The following is a 16,637-nucleotide window of genomic DNA, read 5'->3' as shown; positions in this document are numbered from 1 at the left end:
TCTGAAGAGATTATAGTCAAAAACTTCCCTAACATGGGAAAGGAAATAGCCACCCAAGTCCGAGAAGCACAGAGAGTCCCAGGCAGGATAAACTCAAGGAGAAACACACCAAGGCACATAGTAATCAAATTGACAAAAATTAAAGGCAAAGAAAAATTATTAAAAGCAATAAGGGAAAAACGACAAATAACATACAAGGGAACGCCCATAAGGCTAACAGTGGATATCTCAGCAGAAACTCTACCAGCCAGAGGGGAGTGGCACAATACATGTAAAGTGATGAAAGGAAGAATCTACATCCAAGATTACTCTACCCGGCAAGGATCTCATTCAGATTCAGTGGAGAAATCAAAAGCTTTACAGACAAGCAAAAGCTAAGAGAATTCAGCACCACCAAATCACCTCTACAACAAATGCTAAAGGAACGTCTCTAAGTGGGAAACACAAGAGAAGAAAAGGACCTACAAAAACAAACCCAAAACAATTAAGAAAATGGTCATAGGAACATACATATCGATAATTACCTTAAATGTGAATGGATTAAATGCTCCAACCAAAAGACACAGGCTTGCTGAATGGACACAAAAACGACCCATATATATGCTGTCTACAAGAGACCCACTTCAGACCTAGGGACACATACAGACTGAAAGTGAGGGGATGGAAAAAGATATTCCATGCAAATGGAAATCAAAAGAAAGCTGGAGTAGCAATACTCATATCAGATAAAATAGACATTAAAATAAAGAATGTTACAAGAGACAAGGAAGAACACTACAAAATGATCAAGGGATCAATCCAAGAAGAAGATATAACAATTATAAATATATATGCACCAAACACAGGAGCACCTCAATACATAAGGCAAATGCTAACAGCTATGAAAGAGGAAATCAACAGTAACACAATAATAGTGGGGGACTTTAACACCTCACTTACACCAATGGACAGATTATCCAGACAGAAAATTAATAAGGAAACACAAGCTTTAAATGACACAATAGACCAGATAGATTTAACTGATATTTATAGGACATCCCATCCAAAAACAGCAGATTACACTTTCTTCTCAAGTGCGCATGGAACATTCTCCAGGATAGATCACATCTTGGGTCACAAATCAAGCCTCAGTAAATTTAAGAAAATTTAAATCATATCAAGCATCTTCTCTGATCACAATGCTATGAGATTAGAAGTAAATTACAGGGAAAAAAAAAGAAAAAACACAAACACATGGAGGCTAAATAATACGTTACTAAATAACCAAGAGATCACTGAAGAATTCAAAGAGGAAATCAAAAAATACTTAGAGACAAATGACAACAAAAACACAACGATCCAAAACCTATGAGATGCAGCAGAAGCAGTTCTAAGAGGGAAGTTTATAGCAATACAATCCTACCTCACGAAACAAGAAAAATCTCAAATAAACAATCTAACCTTACACCTAAAGGAACTAGAGAAAGAAGAACAAACAAAACTCAAAGTCAGCAGAAGGAAAGAAATCAAACAGATCAGTGCAGAAATAAATGAAACAGAAACAAAGAAAACAATAGCAAAAATCAATAAAACTAAAAGCTGGTTCTTTGAGAAGATAAAATTGATAAACCTTTAGCCAGACTCATCAAGAAAAAGAGGGAGAGGACTCAAATCAATAAAATTAGAAATGAAAAGGGAGAAGTTACAACGGACAATGCAGAAATACAAAGCATTATAAGAGACTACTACAAGCAACTCTATGCCAATAAAATGGACAGCCTGGAAGAAATGCACCAATTCATAGAAAAGTATAACCTTCCAAGACTGAACCAGGAAGAAATAGAAAGTATGAACAGGCCAATCATAAGTAATGAAATTGAAACTGTGATTAAAAATCTTCCAGAAAACAAAAGTCCAGGACCAGATGGTTTCACAGGTGAATTCTATCAAACATTTAGAGAAGAGCTAACACCCATCCTTCTCAAACTCTTCCAAAAAATTGCAGAGGAAGGAACACTCCCAAACTCATTCTACGAGGCCACCATCACCCTGATACCAAAACCAGACAAAGATACTACAAAAAAAGAAAATTACAGACCAATACCACTGATGAATATAGATGCAAAAATCCTCAACAAAATACTAGCAAACAGAATCCAACAACACATTAAAAGGATCATGCACCATGATCAAGTGGGATTTATCCCAGGGATGCAAGGATTCTTCAATATACGCAAATCAATCAATGTGATACACCATATTAACAAATTGAAGAATAAAAGCCATATGATCATCTCAATAGACGCAGAAAAAGCTTTTGACAAAATTCAACACCCATTTATGACAAAAACTCTCCAGAAAGTGGGCATAGAGGGAACCTACCTCAACATAATAAAGGCCATATATGACAAACCCACAGCAAACATCATTCTCAATGGTGAAAAATGGAAAGCATTTCCTCTAAGATCAGGAACAAGACAAGGTTGCCCACTTTTGCCACTATTATTCAACATAGTTTTGGAAGTCCTAGCCATGGCAATCAGAGAAGAAAAAAAAAAAGGAAAAGAATACAAATTGGAAAAGAAGAAGTAAAACTGTCACTGTTTGCAGATGACATGATACTCTACATAGAGAATCCTAAAGATGCCACCAGAAAACTACTAGAGCTAATCAATGAATCTGGTAAATTTGCAGGATACAAAATTAATGCACAGATGTATCTTGCATTTCTATCCACTAACAACGAAAGATCAGAAAGCGAAATTAAGGAGACAATCCCATTGACCACTGCAACAAAAAGAATAAAATACCTAGGAATAAACCTACCTAAGAAGGTAAAAGACCTGTATGCAGAAAACTATAAGACACTGATGAAAGAAATCAAAGATGACACAAACAGATGGAGAGATATACCATGTTCTTGGATTGGAAGACTCAATATTGTGAAAATGACTATACTACCCAAAGCAATCTACAGATTCAATGCAATCCCTAGCAAATTACCAATGGCATTTTTTACAGAACTAGAACAAATCATCTTAAAATTTGTATGGAGACACAAAATACCCCACATAGCCAAAGTAATCTTGAGGGGGAAGAAAAAAAAACGGAGCTGGAGGAATCAGACTCCCTGGCTTCAGACTATACCAGAAAGCTACAGTAATCAAGACAGTATGGTGCTGGCACAAAAACAGACATATAGATCAATGGAACAGTATAGAAACCCAGAGACAAACCCACGCACCTATGGATGACTAATCTATGAAAAAGAAGGCAAGATATACAGTGGAGAAAAGCCAGTCTCTTCAATAAGTGGTGCTTGGAAAACTGGACAGCTACATGTAAAAGAATGAAATTAGAACACTCCCTAACACCATACACAAAAATAAACTCAAAATGGATTAAAGACCTAAATGTAAGACCAGACACTATAAAACTCTTAGAGGAAAACACAGGAAGAACACTCTTTAACATAAATCACAGCAAGGTCTTTTTTGACCCATCTCCCAAAGTAATGGAAATAGAAACAAAAATAAACAAATGGGACCTAAAGAAACTTAAAAGCTTTTGCACAGCAAAGCAAACTATAAACAAGACGAAAAGACAACCCTCAGAATGGGAACAAATATTTGCAAACGAATCAATGGGCAAAGGATTAATCTCCAAAATATATAAACAGCTCATGCAGCTCAATATTCAAAAAACAAACAACCTAATCCAAAAATGGGCAGAAGACCTAAATAGACATTTCTCCAAAGAAGACCTACAGATGGCCAAGAGGCACATGAAAAGCCCCTCAGCATCACTAATTATTAGAGAAATGCAAATCAAAACTACAATGAGGTAATCACTTCATACCAGTTAGAATGGGCATCATCAGAAAATTACAAACAACCATTGCTGGAGAGGATGTGGAGAAAAGGGAACCCTCTTGCACTGTTGGTGGGAATGTATATTGATACAGCCACTATGGAGAACAGTATGGAGGGTCCTTAAAAAACTAAAAATAGAATTACCATATGACCCAGCAATCCCACTATATACCCAGAGAAAAACATAATTCAAAAAGACACATGCACCCCAATGTTCACTGCAGCACTATTTGCAATAGCCAGGTCATGGAAGCAACATAAATGCCCATCGACAGATGAATGGATAAAGAAGATGTGGTACATATATACAATGGAATATTACTCAGCCATAAAAAGGAACGAAACTGGGTCATTTGTGGAGATGTGGATGGACCTAGAGACTGTCATACAGAGTGAAGTAAGTCAGAAAGCGAAAAACACATACCGTTTATTAACACATATATGTGAAATCTAGAAAAATGGTATAGATGAACCAGTTTGTAAGGCAGAAATAGAGACACAGTTGTAGAGAACAAATGTATGGACACCGAGTGGGGAAAGCAGGGGGGAGTGGGGGGATGGGATGAATTGGGATTGACATATATCATATAATTGACACTAATATGTATAAAATAGATAACTAATAAGAATCTGCTGTAGAAAAAAATAAATAAATAAAATTCGAAAGTAAAAAAAAAAGGCTTCTCCAACCACTGGGGCCAAAAGCCTCCTGAAGGACTTACTCAGAACCACCTCTGCTCCTCCCAACCAACATCTCAGTCCTAGGTCAGCAGAAAAGTATTTCCCATCAACCCTCCAGAAGCCAAGAGAGCGAGGAGTTTCAATGGAATACAGAAAGTGAGTACTGGCAAAGAGGGAAGGTTGACAGCCTGCTACCTGGCTGAAGACTTGCAGAGTCAGGTACCTAGAGACCAACCTGATGCCTGCCTTCAAAGTGCAGTGAGCCCCGTGAGAGAGTCCGGGGGAGAATTTGACTTGTGTCCTTTGGAATTCGGGAACATATGTGAACACCAAGAATTGTGCCTGCTTCTTTTCTGGAGATTTTGAAGGAAGAGGACTTGCTGTCTGAGCCCAGCAAAGTGGAACAAAAAGAGACCATGTTATAGGGAACTTAAGAAGAAGGTGAGAAAACCTCCAACCCATTCCAGGTCTCCTCGTCTTTCAGAGGGTGCAGACGAGGACTACCACGTTTGACACCCTATGAAGGAATATGAAGAAGAGAGGAGAAATGGTTGGGACGTGGACCAAAGGCAAGACTACAGGAGGACATGGGTGCCCCCTCTGCAGGTGTCCTCAGTAATGTGGTGACCCAAGGTGAAGCTCAACAACTCTAAAAATTGCACAAAGTTATGAGGAGACCACCACATCCTCAGAGAATACCAGCAGCAACAGAATCATGTAGTCTTGTGGGGAGGGGCACTCCTCATCTCCAGTAAGCAACCCCTGCCATCTCTCATATTCCTCCTCCCCAACAAAGGAGTTAGATGCTAGTAGAGGGAATTGAGAGGATTACATTTGAATCAGATTTGAGATTGGATTTTTACACTGGAGTGAAATTAGTCTGGTTTTGCTTTGTTTTTTTAATAACTGAAAGCGATGAGAAAGTTGTGGAATGTACCCAAGAAATTGTCTTGGGAGATTCTATATAGCACTATTGGGAATTGTGATTGGAGAAAAATAAAAACATTACTGCGCTAATATGCACAATGTAGAGTCTACTCAATAAACTGTTTGCACGAAAATGTTGACTTTTGAAAGCAAGCTGGGAGGGGCTGTTTTAGGGGGGTAAGGAGGTTACGCATTGTCTCAAAAATAATGAACAATAAAAAGAACAAAGATAACAAAAAACAAGTCAATTCTTAAATGTAGGGATTACGGAAGGAGATTTTAAAAGAATAAAAAATCATATAAATTTGTTTTATTATATAAGTTGAAGACACATACTTACTTATGTCTTTTCCAAAAGGAGACATTTTTAGTAAAACCAACTTTGGATTTGTATTGACTTTAAAGTTTTCAATGCACTGCTTTGTACTTTAACTTATGAGCAAGAGACCAAACTCTCATTATGGACTTTCCTATCCACAGTGCACCTGACAGACCTGAAACCACAGAAAATGTTCAAACCATGACTTTCAAATCTATCTATCACCTTCTACCCACTTCTCCCCTTTGCTGTCATAGCTTGGTCATTGTTACACAGTCTCAGAAGATGTGGGGAAAAGGAGATAGTTTTAATTATTTTTACTATGTACATTTATTATTCTTGTGATTAAGAAAAATAAAAGTAAAAAACAAGGATTAGTATTTTATTCATCATCTTCCCTTCTGTATCAAATCATGCTTTATCCTGCGCAAATTCAATACCACACATGCAATCTACTAGTGCTGAACATCTTTTGTTTTTGCCGGCATAGCATCCATTCTCCTCCTTCTCTTAACAGCACCTTTGTTTTCTTTGGAGGAACTACCCCTATCCCATTTCAGGCGGTCTTTGTAGAACCCTCAACCACCTAGCCGACCCAAGCAAAGCCATGACACTTTAACCTTTCCCTCAGTATTTGAATCCTGAGCAGTAACATGAGAATAAATGATGGTAGAGCAGATTCATCCCCATAGTGATCATCTGAAGAGGCTTCCTAAAACCTCCAACACCAAAGCTGCATGCTTCCTGTATTTTTGAGGCATGATTGTTCAGCCTGATTTTTAATTCTGTGAGTTACTCAATATACATATAATAAATCCTTTCCTTTCCCACCTCTACACACATACCTCTAAGTTAGACAGAGTTGGTTTCTTACTGTTTGGGACCAAATCACACAAAGACCTTGGGATAGGCATGACCCATCTACTGTCCCTATTCCAGAACCCTCCTTTCTTTCCTTACTTTTCTAATAATTTAAAGAACTATTCATTTCAGGATAAAGAAGATGTGGTATATATATACAATGGACTATTACTCAGCCATAAAAAAGAATGAAATAATGCCATTTGCAGCAACATGGATGGGCCTGGAGATTATCATACCAAGTGAAGTAAGTCAAACAGAGAAAGACAAATATCGTATGATAACGCTTGTATGTGGAATCTAAAACGATGATACAAATGAACTTATTTACAAAACAGAAATAGACTCACAGACACAGAAAACACACTTACGGTTACCAAAGGGAAAAGAGGGGGAGGGATAAATTAAAAGAGTTTTGGATTAAAATATACACACTACTGTATATAAAATAAATAACCAACAAGGACATACTTGTTGCACAGGGAACTATACTCAGTATCTTGTAATAACATATAATGGAAAAGAATCTAAATATACATAATTATATACATAATTGAATCACTTTGCTGTACACCTGAAACTAACACAGCATTGTAAATCAACTACACTTCAATAAATTTTTCTTTACAAAAGAACTATTCAACATTCAATATTCATTTCCTTCATGTCAACCTCTCTCTAGCCAATATCCTCAACTTACTTGCACCATGTCTTTCTATTTAACTGTTTGCCTGATAAAAACTGCCTTCTCCACTCCTAGTGCTGGGACTGCTGGAGAAAATACTGCAACCGTTCGGGTTAGTGTCTTCACTCATTTTCAGTTTCTATTTTCAGTTAGATTTTCCATACCACACAGAAATCTTCCTGTGTTTTTGCTCATTTCACTTCTCATTTTCCACAGTGATTTTAGAACCTTCTCCACTGTCCTCAAATCTCCAACTAAATCACTCCTTCTCCACAATGTCCATACAGAGAAAGTAAAAGCCATAGGATGGAAATTTACTCCTCTTCCAGGCGGGAAACTCTCAAACAAACCTGTATGAAACCCATTCTTCCCTCCTGGTCTCTGCTGGAGTGGGAACATGGTCTTTTCTCATACTTAAAACTAATCCTTAGGATTATGCTCTAGATCCCATTCTATTCTACCTTCTGAGAGAAGCGGCTTTATCAAGTATCTCTGCCTCTTCTGTTGATATATCTTTAACCTTACCCTCCAGATGGGCATCTTATAAAAAAACAATTCTTGGGGCTTCCCTGGTGGCGCAGTGGTTGAGAATCTGCCTGCCAGTGGAGGGGACACAGGTTCGAGCCCTGGTCCGGGAAGATACCACATGCCGCGGAGCAACTAGGCCCGTGAGCCACAACTACTGAGCCTGCGCGTCTGGAGCCTGTGCTCCGCAACAAGAGAGGCCACGATAATGAGAGGCCCGCGCACCGCGATGAAGAGTGGCCCCCACTTGCCGCAACTATAGAAAGCCCTCGCACAGAAACTAAGACCCAACACAGCCATAAATAAATAAATAAACCCAAAGTTAAAAAAAGAAGGAAAAAGAGAATTTAAAGAAAAAAACAAAAAACAATTCTTTCCTGAATGAGTCACCTTTTAGCTACTGCCCTTTCTCTTCTCATTCACAACTAAATTAAAGTAGTTGTATATCTGCCCTGCTTGTGGAAGGAAGGGCCCAGGAGGAAGAAACAATGGCAGCAGCATGCGAGTCAGACCCCACCTGGTACAGGGTGAAGACGGCATCACAGAAAGGTCAGTCCAGTGTGGAGAGGCCCAGCCTGAGTAGGGTGAGGATACATCCATGTAGAGGGGCAGTCTGATGTGGATAACAGAGCCCACACAGGAGAAGAGCGCATCTATATGGGAGAAGGGATGGCAGTGGAAAGGAGAGATTGATTACATACAGGGAGATTGGCTAAACAAGTAAATCTAATAAGGCCAAAGTGAGCCAGGTTTCTCAGCATCAAAAAAGGGGGTAACATATATGTAAAGGAAGAAAATTAGAAGAAACTCTGAGGTACTGGATTAGAACTGATGGTATCAGTGTACATTCATGGCCAGATAGATATAATGCAAAGGTGTGTACATACATTCATATATACATGCATATATGTCCTAGCTCTCTTCACTGAGATAGCCTTCAAGCACGATACTCCAAAAGCAAAGAGCACACCTAGTGCCCAGATCCTGTCTTCTAAATATAATTCGCCACTAAAAAGACTCAGGTCTGGGCTTCCCTGGTGGCGCAGTGGTTGAGAATCTGCCTGCCAATGCAGGGGACACGGGTTTGAGCCCTGGTCTGGGAAGATCCCACATGCCACGGAGCAACTGGGCCCGTGAGCCACAACTACTGAGCCTGCGCGTCTGCAGCCTGTGCTCCGCAACAAGAGAAGGCCGTGATACTGAGAGGCCCGCGCACTGCGATGAAGAGTGGCCCCCGCTTGCCACAACTAGAGAAAGCCCTCGCACAGAAACGAAGACCCAACACAGCCAAAAATAAAGTAAATAAATAATTAATTAAATAATTAAAAAAAAAAAAAAAAAAAGACTCAGGTCTAAAATGGCTGATTCCAGGGCTAGGGTAGGGAAAGTACAAGATAAACTTGTTAATATCTTATACCAGAAAGAAAGAAACTAGTCAAAAAGTGATGGAAACATGTCAAGAGACACACAAGCTACCTGGAAGGGGTTTCCTCTAGCTAAATGGGGCACAATTTGAACATCAAGATAAATAATGATAGCAATGAATTAAGGCCCAATAGTACGATAAATAAATAAATGAGTATATTGAATGTTTGATTAGGAATGATATACTTGCAGTCTCAAAGAACTTCCCTGCAAAATACTTACTAGTTGCCAAAATAAAAAAAAAACTTTATTGTTGAGAATCTTGACAGACACATCCTTAATCAAGTGACCATCAGTAATGGGACAAATCAAAATTGTATGTCATCTAATAGGATTCAATGAGAAGAAAACAGCATCACTTTAGAGGTATTCCTGTCAAAATCTAATAATTTAGCTTTCTTCAGCTGAGCCAGAGAACACAGTGACTATTTCCTCAACTCTCTCAAGAATGTTTCATAACTAATACTGTTTTAGGTGTACTGAGAGAAGTTAATTTTTTCATACAATAGATGCTTTAGGATGTTAGGGTTTAATTCCCTTCCAGAACCCAGGCTGGAAAAGGCCCAGAGGCATAGTCCATAAAACAACCGATCTGTAATCTTCAAAATGTCAAGGTCCTTAAAAACCAGGAAAGATTGTTTTGCTGCTCCCAACTGAAGGAGACTAAAGAGGCATGATAACTATATGCAGCAGGTGATTCTGAACTGTATCCTTTTGCTCTGAAGGATAGTATTAAGACAACAAACTTGATTGGGATTTGTGGAGTAGATGGTAGCCATGTATAATGTCAATGACCTGATTTCCATGGTTGTGTTATGTTTATGTAGGCAAATGTCCTTATTTATAGGAAATACACAGTAAAGTATTCAGGGGTAGTGGAGCAGCACACTGGCAAATTACTTCCAAATGGTTCAGGAAAAAAAGTCTTTGTACTTTTTTATGCCTGGAAATTTTCTATCAATTTTTAGTTGTTTCAGAATTGTAAAAATCAAAAAATTTTTAAATGAACAACTATGAAACTGAACAAATACAAATTCACTATCACCCTCACTCCTTCTCATGTTCCTCATCTCAGTGAATTCCTGGTTTGCCCGAACAGGTTTTGTTCATTTCTGTTGTACCAACACAGACATTATTGGCCTCCTTTTCACTCTCAAGTGTCTCAACCAGGACAATCAATAACATAAACGTTCTCACTGTAAGGTTCTGAAAATCTGGCCTCTGTTTACTTCTCTAGCTTGATCATTAAGCGCTCCCCCAATTTCCCTCTCCTCGCTAGTGAATCTCAACTCTTTTGGGAAAGCTCTGCCTGAACACTGGATCAGGCTTCACTATATTTGCTAGATGCTCCCTAACACTATACTAATCCTACTAGTAACTCTGTCTATTGCATACATATCTCTATTGTAACTATTTGTTTATATTCCCTCTTTTTTTTTTTTTTAATTTTTATTTATTTATTTATTTTTGGCTGTGTTGGGTCTTCGTTTCTGTGCGAGGGCTTTCGCTAGTTGTGGCAAGTGGGGGCCTCTCTTCATCGCGGTGCGCGGGCCTCTCACTATCGCGGCCTCTCTTGTTGTGGAGCACGGGCTCCAGACGCGCAGGCTCAGTAGTTGTGGCTCACGGGCCTAGTTGCTCCGCGGCACGTGGGATCTTCCCAGACCAGGGCTCGAACCCGTGTCCCCCGCATTTGCAGGCAGACTCCCAACCACTGCGCCACCAGGGAAGCCCCTATATTCCCTCTTAAACTGCATTTCTGTACAGATAACTCTGCCACTTAGGGTGTGACCTTGAACAAGTTACTCAACCTTTCTAAGCCTCAACTTCCTCATCTGTAAAACAAGGATAACTGTATTGTTGTTAAGATCAAATGATATAAAGCGCATGAAGAGCTTAGCCCACCACCTTCATCATTTTATGTTTTAAGAATTATGTAAATAGTCAAACGTATTTTTTCTCTCTAGAGCTCCTTAGCTGTCTTCTTTTCATACCTAATCTTTTTGTTTTATGTACCCTATTTATCAAGCAAGTAGAGTTAAAGATTGTTTCTTCTTAACACAAATATCACAAGTCTCTATGATAGAGTTCTTTTTAATTTTATTTCCTTTTTTAAAGAAAACACATGTTCTTACAGAAAGTTATCTTCTGGGAAATGAGATAACACCAGAAACTATTAGCTCTGCTCAGGCAATGGGATATTTCTTTCCTCCCTGTTCTAGTGAGTAAACACATGCAAGTCCCCACAGCAAATTCTACATATATATAGTATAGCAAATATAGTGTGTGTGTGTATATATATATATATATATATATATATATATATATATATATGAAAATACACTTTTAACATATTACAAAACAATGAGTGCCAAATGTATAAATTTGTGGAGAACAATGTTTTCAATCAATTAAAGAGTTGTTTATTAATAACTAAACATTGTTTTGGGAAAGAAAGCCCTATTGTAAAAAAGAATAACAATTCAACAAAAACAATTAATGAGTCCTACATTGACAGACTGGACATTGAATATAATATATTTAAAGCTCTTTGGAGTCTCATAATTGTGAGGAAAAATATGTGGGTATTTTGAAGCTCTCTACCTAATATTGTGTTTCGTCTTCCAGAAGTGAAAATTCAGAATTACATGATTGTATATTTCTACTCACTGACTACACTCTTTCTCTAAATTTAACTATCATTGTTTTATCTTTGTTAATTATACGATTTAATCATAGATCCCCTTTGTTCAGTAAAGCATATAAGATAATACACTAACCACATCCCTAAAGCTTTTCTTTTCATTATTAAAGGAAAAGTAATTCATATTTTCAGAGTTAAATTTATACAAACAAATTTAATCCACAGCACTAACCATTGCTCATGCTTTGTGATATCTTGCAAGTATCTAGAATGTTACATCTCAAGTCATAAATGCATAAAAATCTGCTTCTCCACAGCAAATATTGCATTATTTTCCACCTAATTATTTCATTATTTTTAAAAACAAAAACATACTTAAAAATATAGGTGACCCTTGAGCAACATGGGTTTGAACTTCATCGATATGTGGATTTTCTTCACTAAATACATACTACAGTACTAGGCGATCCGAGGTTGCCTAGGGTTGGTTGAATCAGAGGCTGCAGGACCTTGGATTTGGAGGAACCTGGGAAACGGAGGGCTGACTATAAAGTTATACACGGATTATATGCACAGGGGAGGGGGGAGGTTGGTGCCTATAACCCTCAAGTTGGTCAACAGTCAACAATATATGTAATCATTTTAAAACAATATATATTTTTAATGACCAGGGTTTCACATACCAGACTGTTGAATTTACCAAACCTATGAATGAAGAAGTGTTTGTCTTCAGAAATGTTTTTAGTGATTTTAATTTCTAAGAGAGACATCACCTATACATAATTTAAATATATGTAGCAAATAAAATATTACATAATTGAAACCTTTGAAATAAACCTATTACCTACTTGCAAATCTGTTCAGAATACTTTAGTAAATGTCAGCTGTGAAACAGTGTTAAAATACAGATAAACAATATCACAAGTTTCATTTAACTTCCCAAATTCTTACAGTCTTGTATTTTGCTCTCTGCTGTGGCACACAACTGGATTTTTCCTAAGCAATCAAAAGCAGGCTGGAAGACTCTTTGTTCATCAGTTGTAAACAATGTACCAAATGTAATATAAGTAGAAAAATGCCCAAAGAGGATATATGAATTTTAATATGATTATTACTTTATAACCATAAAACTTTAGCAAATAGTAATTCTTATTTGCTTTAACTAGTATCGGATAATACATCAGGATGGTGACTTTGTGGCAATCGGCATACTTTTATAAAATGATGGTTTGAAATTTAAATCTTATTTTTAATTCTTCAGTCTCATGTGGTCGTCTGGGAAAACTTCCCATAAGATTCTACAATCTTACAGGGGCTTCCCTGGTGGCGCAGTGGTTGAGAGTCCGCCTGCCAATGCAGGGGACACAGGTTCGAGCCCTGGTCCGGGAAGATCCCACATGCCGTGGAGCAAATAAGCCCATGAGCCACAACTACTGAGCCTGAGTGCCACGACTGCTGAGGCCCACGCACTTAGAGCCTGTGCTCCGCAACGGGAGAAGCCACCGCAATGAGAGGCCCGCGCACCTCAACGAGGAGTGGCCCCCGCTCACTGCAATTGGAGAAAAGCCCGTGCGCAGCGGCGAAGACCCAACACAGCCAAAAATAAATAAATTTAAATAAATAAATAATAAGTAAAAATCAAGCTGTAAATTTAAGATTTGTGCACTTTGCTATCTGTATGTTAAAAAAAAAAAACATTCTACAATCTTACAATGGAAAATTGCTTAAAGATAACACTCCATTATCAATATATCACATATCAATAAATACTTATTGAGCGTGTATTATGTGCCAGGCACTATGCTAAGTGCTGGAGATATAAAAATGATTAACACTGAGCACTAGATAAGACATGGAGACTGCCCTTGAGAGGCTTGGAGTATTATGCAAGAGACAATTAATGTACAAACTATATAAAAGATTGTTAAGGAACAGGGTCTTAAAAGGTGCTGTGTACAAAGAAGAGAAATATATAATCCAAACTAGGGGAGGAAAGGATGGTTACAGGAGCCTTCTTGGAGGAGTTATTAACAAATAAGCCTACTGACTTGCTTGCAGTATGGCCTAATGACTTAAGAGCACAGGTTCAAATCCTAGCACCATCTTTTACCAACTGTATACGTTTAGACAACTTACTTCATCATCCCAAGCTTGTTTCCTTGTTTACAAAATGGATATAATAGTATTCACCTCATCGGGCTGTTAAGAGGACCAAATAAGATAAGAGTAGAAACACCAAATAAGAGTAGAAAGCACAATGGCTGCCGTAAGATATGCTAGTATTCTGGTTGTTATAATGATGATCTCTTTCTCTCTCACATACACACCCCACTCAGTGTACAACCTGGTAGTTTCTGGACTTCTCGGCCAATGTATGCATGTGCCACACAGCTATAAAAGAAAAAACTGCTCCATCCTCACCCCCATCTTCTGTTATCATCCAGGCTTCCCAGTCCCCTGAAAAGTCTGCTTGACTTGCTGTCATTACCAGACATGCCTGCGCCATGCCCATTCGTTGCACGTGAGTCTGGCCACCAAGGCATCTCTGGACTACCTGTCCACCACCACTCTCCTCTCATCCTTCACTGTGCCCCATATCCACCAGGAGACAGATCTCTTGGCTTTCAGCCCCACACTAGTCTCTGATGGGTCTTTCTTACCAGTGTTTTGGTGATTTTTATGCATTTCACTTAATCAGCTTTGCCCTCTAACTATTGGCCACCACTGTCTCCAAGCCAGTGGCCAACATTTCATTTCATTTGGAGTTATCATCATTGCAGAGACAGAAAAAAAAAAATGTGATTAGAACAAAATCATCAAGCTTTGTGAGGTTGAGAAAAGCTAGTGCTAGAAAAAGAATAACTTTTTTTTTTTTTTTTTTTTAATAAGTAGGTTTATTTTCCCTGTTAAACCTCTCAGGGCTTCCAACAAGTTAGTGTGTATTCTTAATTTATTATTTTTATTATTTATTTATTTTTGGCTGTGTTGGGTCTTCGTTTCTGTGCGAGGGCTTTCTCCAGCTGCGGCAAGTGGGGGCCACTCTTCATCGCGGTGCGCGGGCCTCTCACCATCGCGGCCTCTCTTGTTGCGGAGCACAGGCTGCAGACGCGCAGGCTCAGTAATTGTGGCTCACGGGCCCAGCTGCTCCGTGGCATGCGGGATCTTCCCAGACCAGGGCTCGAACCCGTGTCCCCTGCATTGGCAGGCAGATTCTCAACCACTGCGCCACCAGGGAAGCCCAAGAATAACATTTGGGTCTTTTGTTCTTTCCTACTTTATCCTCTTTAGGATCATGACTCTATTTTACAATCCGGTCTTTCCCTGCGATAATCTCCCACTGGCCAGTTGTCTATCAAGTGACCCTTTCTGAAAGGTTTTCTCCCTCCTATTCATTTGCAGAAAGACCTACGGGAGGGGCAGGGCTCAACTCAATTTCTTCTTACACATTCACCTTTCTGACGGCTTTTACCAAGTTTCACCAAAACAGATTCAAATGATAGCAATAAATAATAATAATAATAAATGACAAATTAAAGTTAAAAGATGTTTCCCTATTCAAGTGGCTCACTGGTAGAACTAAGTGTTCCTTATTTCTAAGAGTGCAAAAGATATGATTTGGACATTATTAAGTATCGGGTAAAAGGGCATCTACTCTAGCTTCCAAATTTTGTTTTTAACACATACCTTACAAAATTGTTTTGGCTTTATCTAAGCACTACTCCCACTTTCTAAAAACCAAGACAGACTGTATTATTTTAATTTGTAAATTATTCATGATTTAATTCTGTTCCTCACTTTGGATACTTTGCTTTATACATCTTCACAACAGCATGTGTACCTCCATGCCAACAAAATCCTTCATATATGTTTCAAAGTCCAAAATATTAAAGCATTAAATTTCTTTCAATCAGATTCTCTGCAGCAAAATAATTTGAAATTCTTACTTGACTACAAAAATGTTATAGCAAGTTGAGGCAGAAAATTTTAGTTGCCTCACGTTTCCACTGAAATGTATTAAGAAGTTTATACAAGAACTACAAAGATGTTTATGTTACAAAAACAACAAATATAAAGCTAATTGCTGGTGATCCACATATGAATTTACTATGTCATAGACTGAAACTGTGATTTTAAGGTTTACCTATCACCTAACCTGTTCCCTAATCCTGAAACAAAAGGTCATTTGAAACTCGTAAAATTCTGGAGACAGTGAGTCCTCAGCAAACTTCTAAGCTTAAATTGCCCCTCCTCCTTATAGCTTTTCACAGGAAACACTTCCTTCATCATAGCTACTTCTTCAATGTGGTAGCAAGTAAAATTCCCCAACAAGAGAAACGAAAGTAACATGAAAACTGAGCTGATTACAGATGGGTGAGAAGCAAGAATTCTCTCTTACAATTTTTAAATTACGATATTAATAATAATTAACCACAGTAAATAAAACTAACCTTCGATGGCAGACCTTTGGAAAATGCCTCCATTAAACAGTATTGAGAAGGTAGTGGCAGTAAATAACAAGTTTTGGGTTTTTTAAATCATTCATAATGATCCTCGACATCAAAAGCAAAAATGTAGATGACTGGAAGGGCAAAATTCTCCAAGTAAGATATTGAACATGAAATTCCAGTTAGCCAAATATGAGTTTGATGTAAAAAACTGAGAACTCGTTCCTTTCAATTACACTTTGCCACTAAAACTCAATATCCATCAGAAAATATTAGT

This window comes from Balaenoptera ricei, chromosome 3 (assembly GCF_028023285.1).
Source record: "Balaenoptera ricei isolate mBalRic1 chromosome 3, mBalRic1.hap2, whole genome shotgun sequence".
Lineage (NCBI taxonomy): Eukaryota > Metazoa > Chordata > Mammalia > Artiodactyla > Balaenopteridae > Balaenoptera > Balaenoptera ricei.
The sequence above is the reverse complement of the archived record's forward strand: the minus strand, read 5'-3'. Positions refer to the sequence as shown.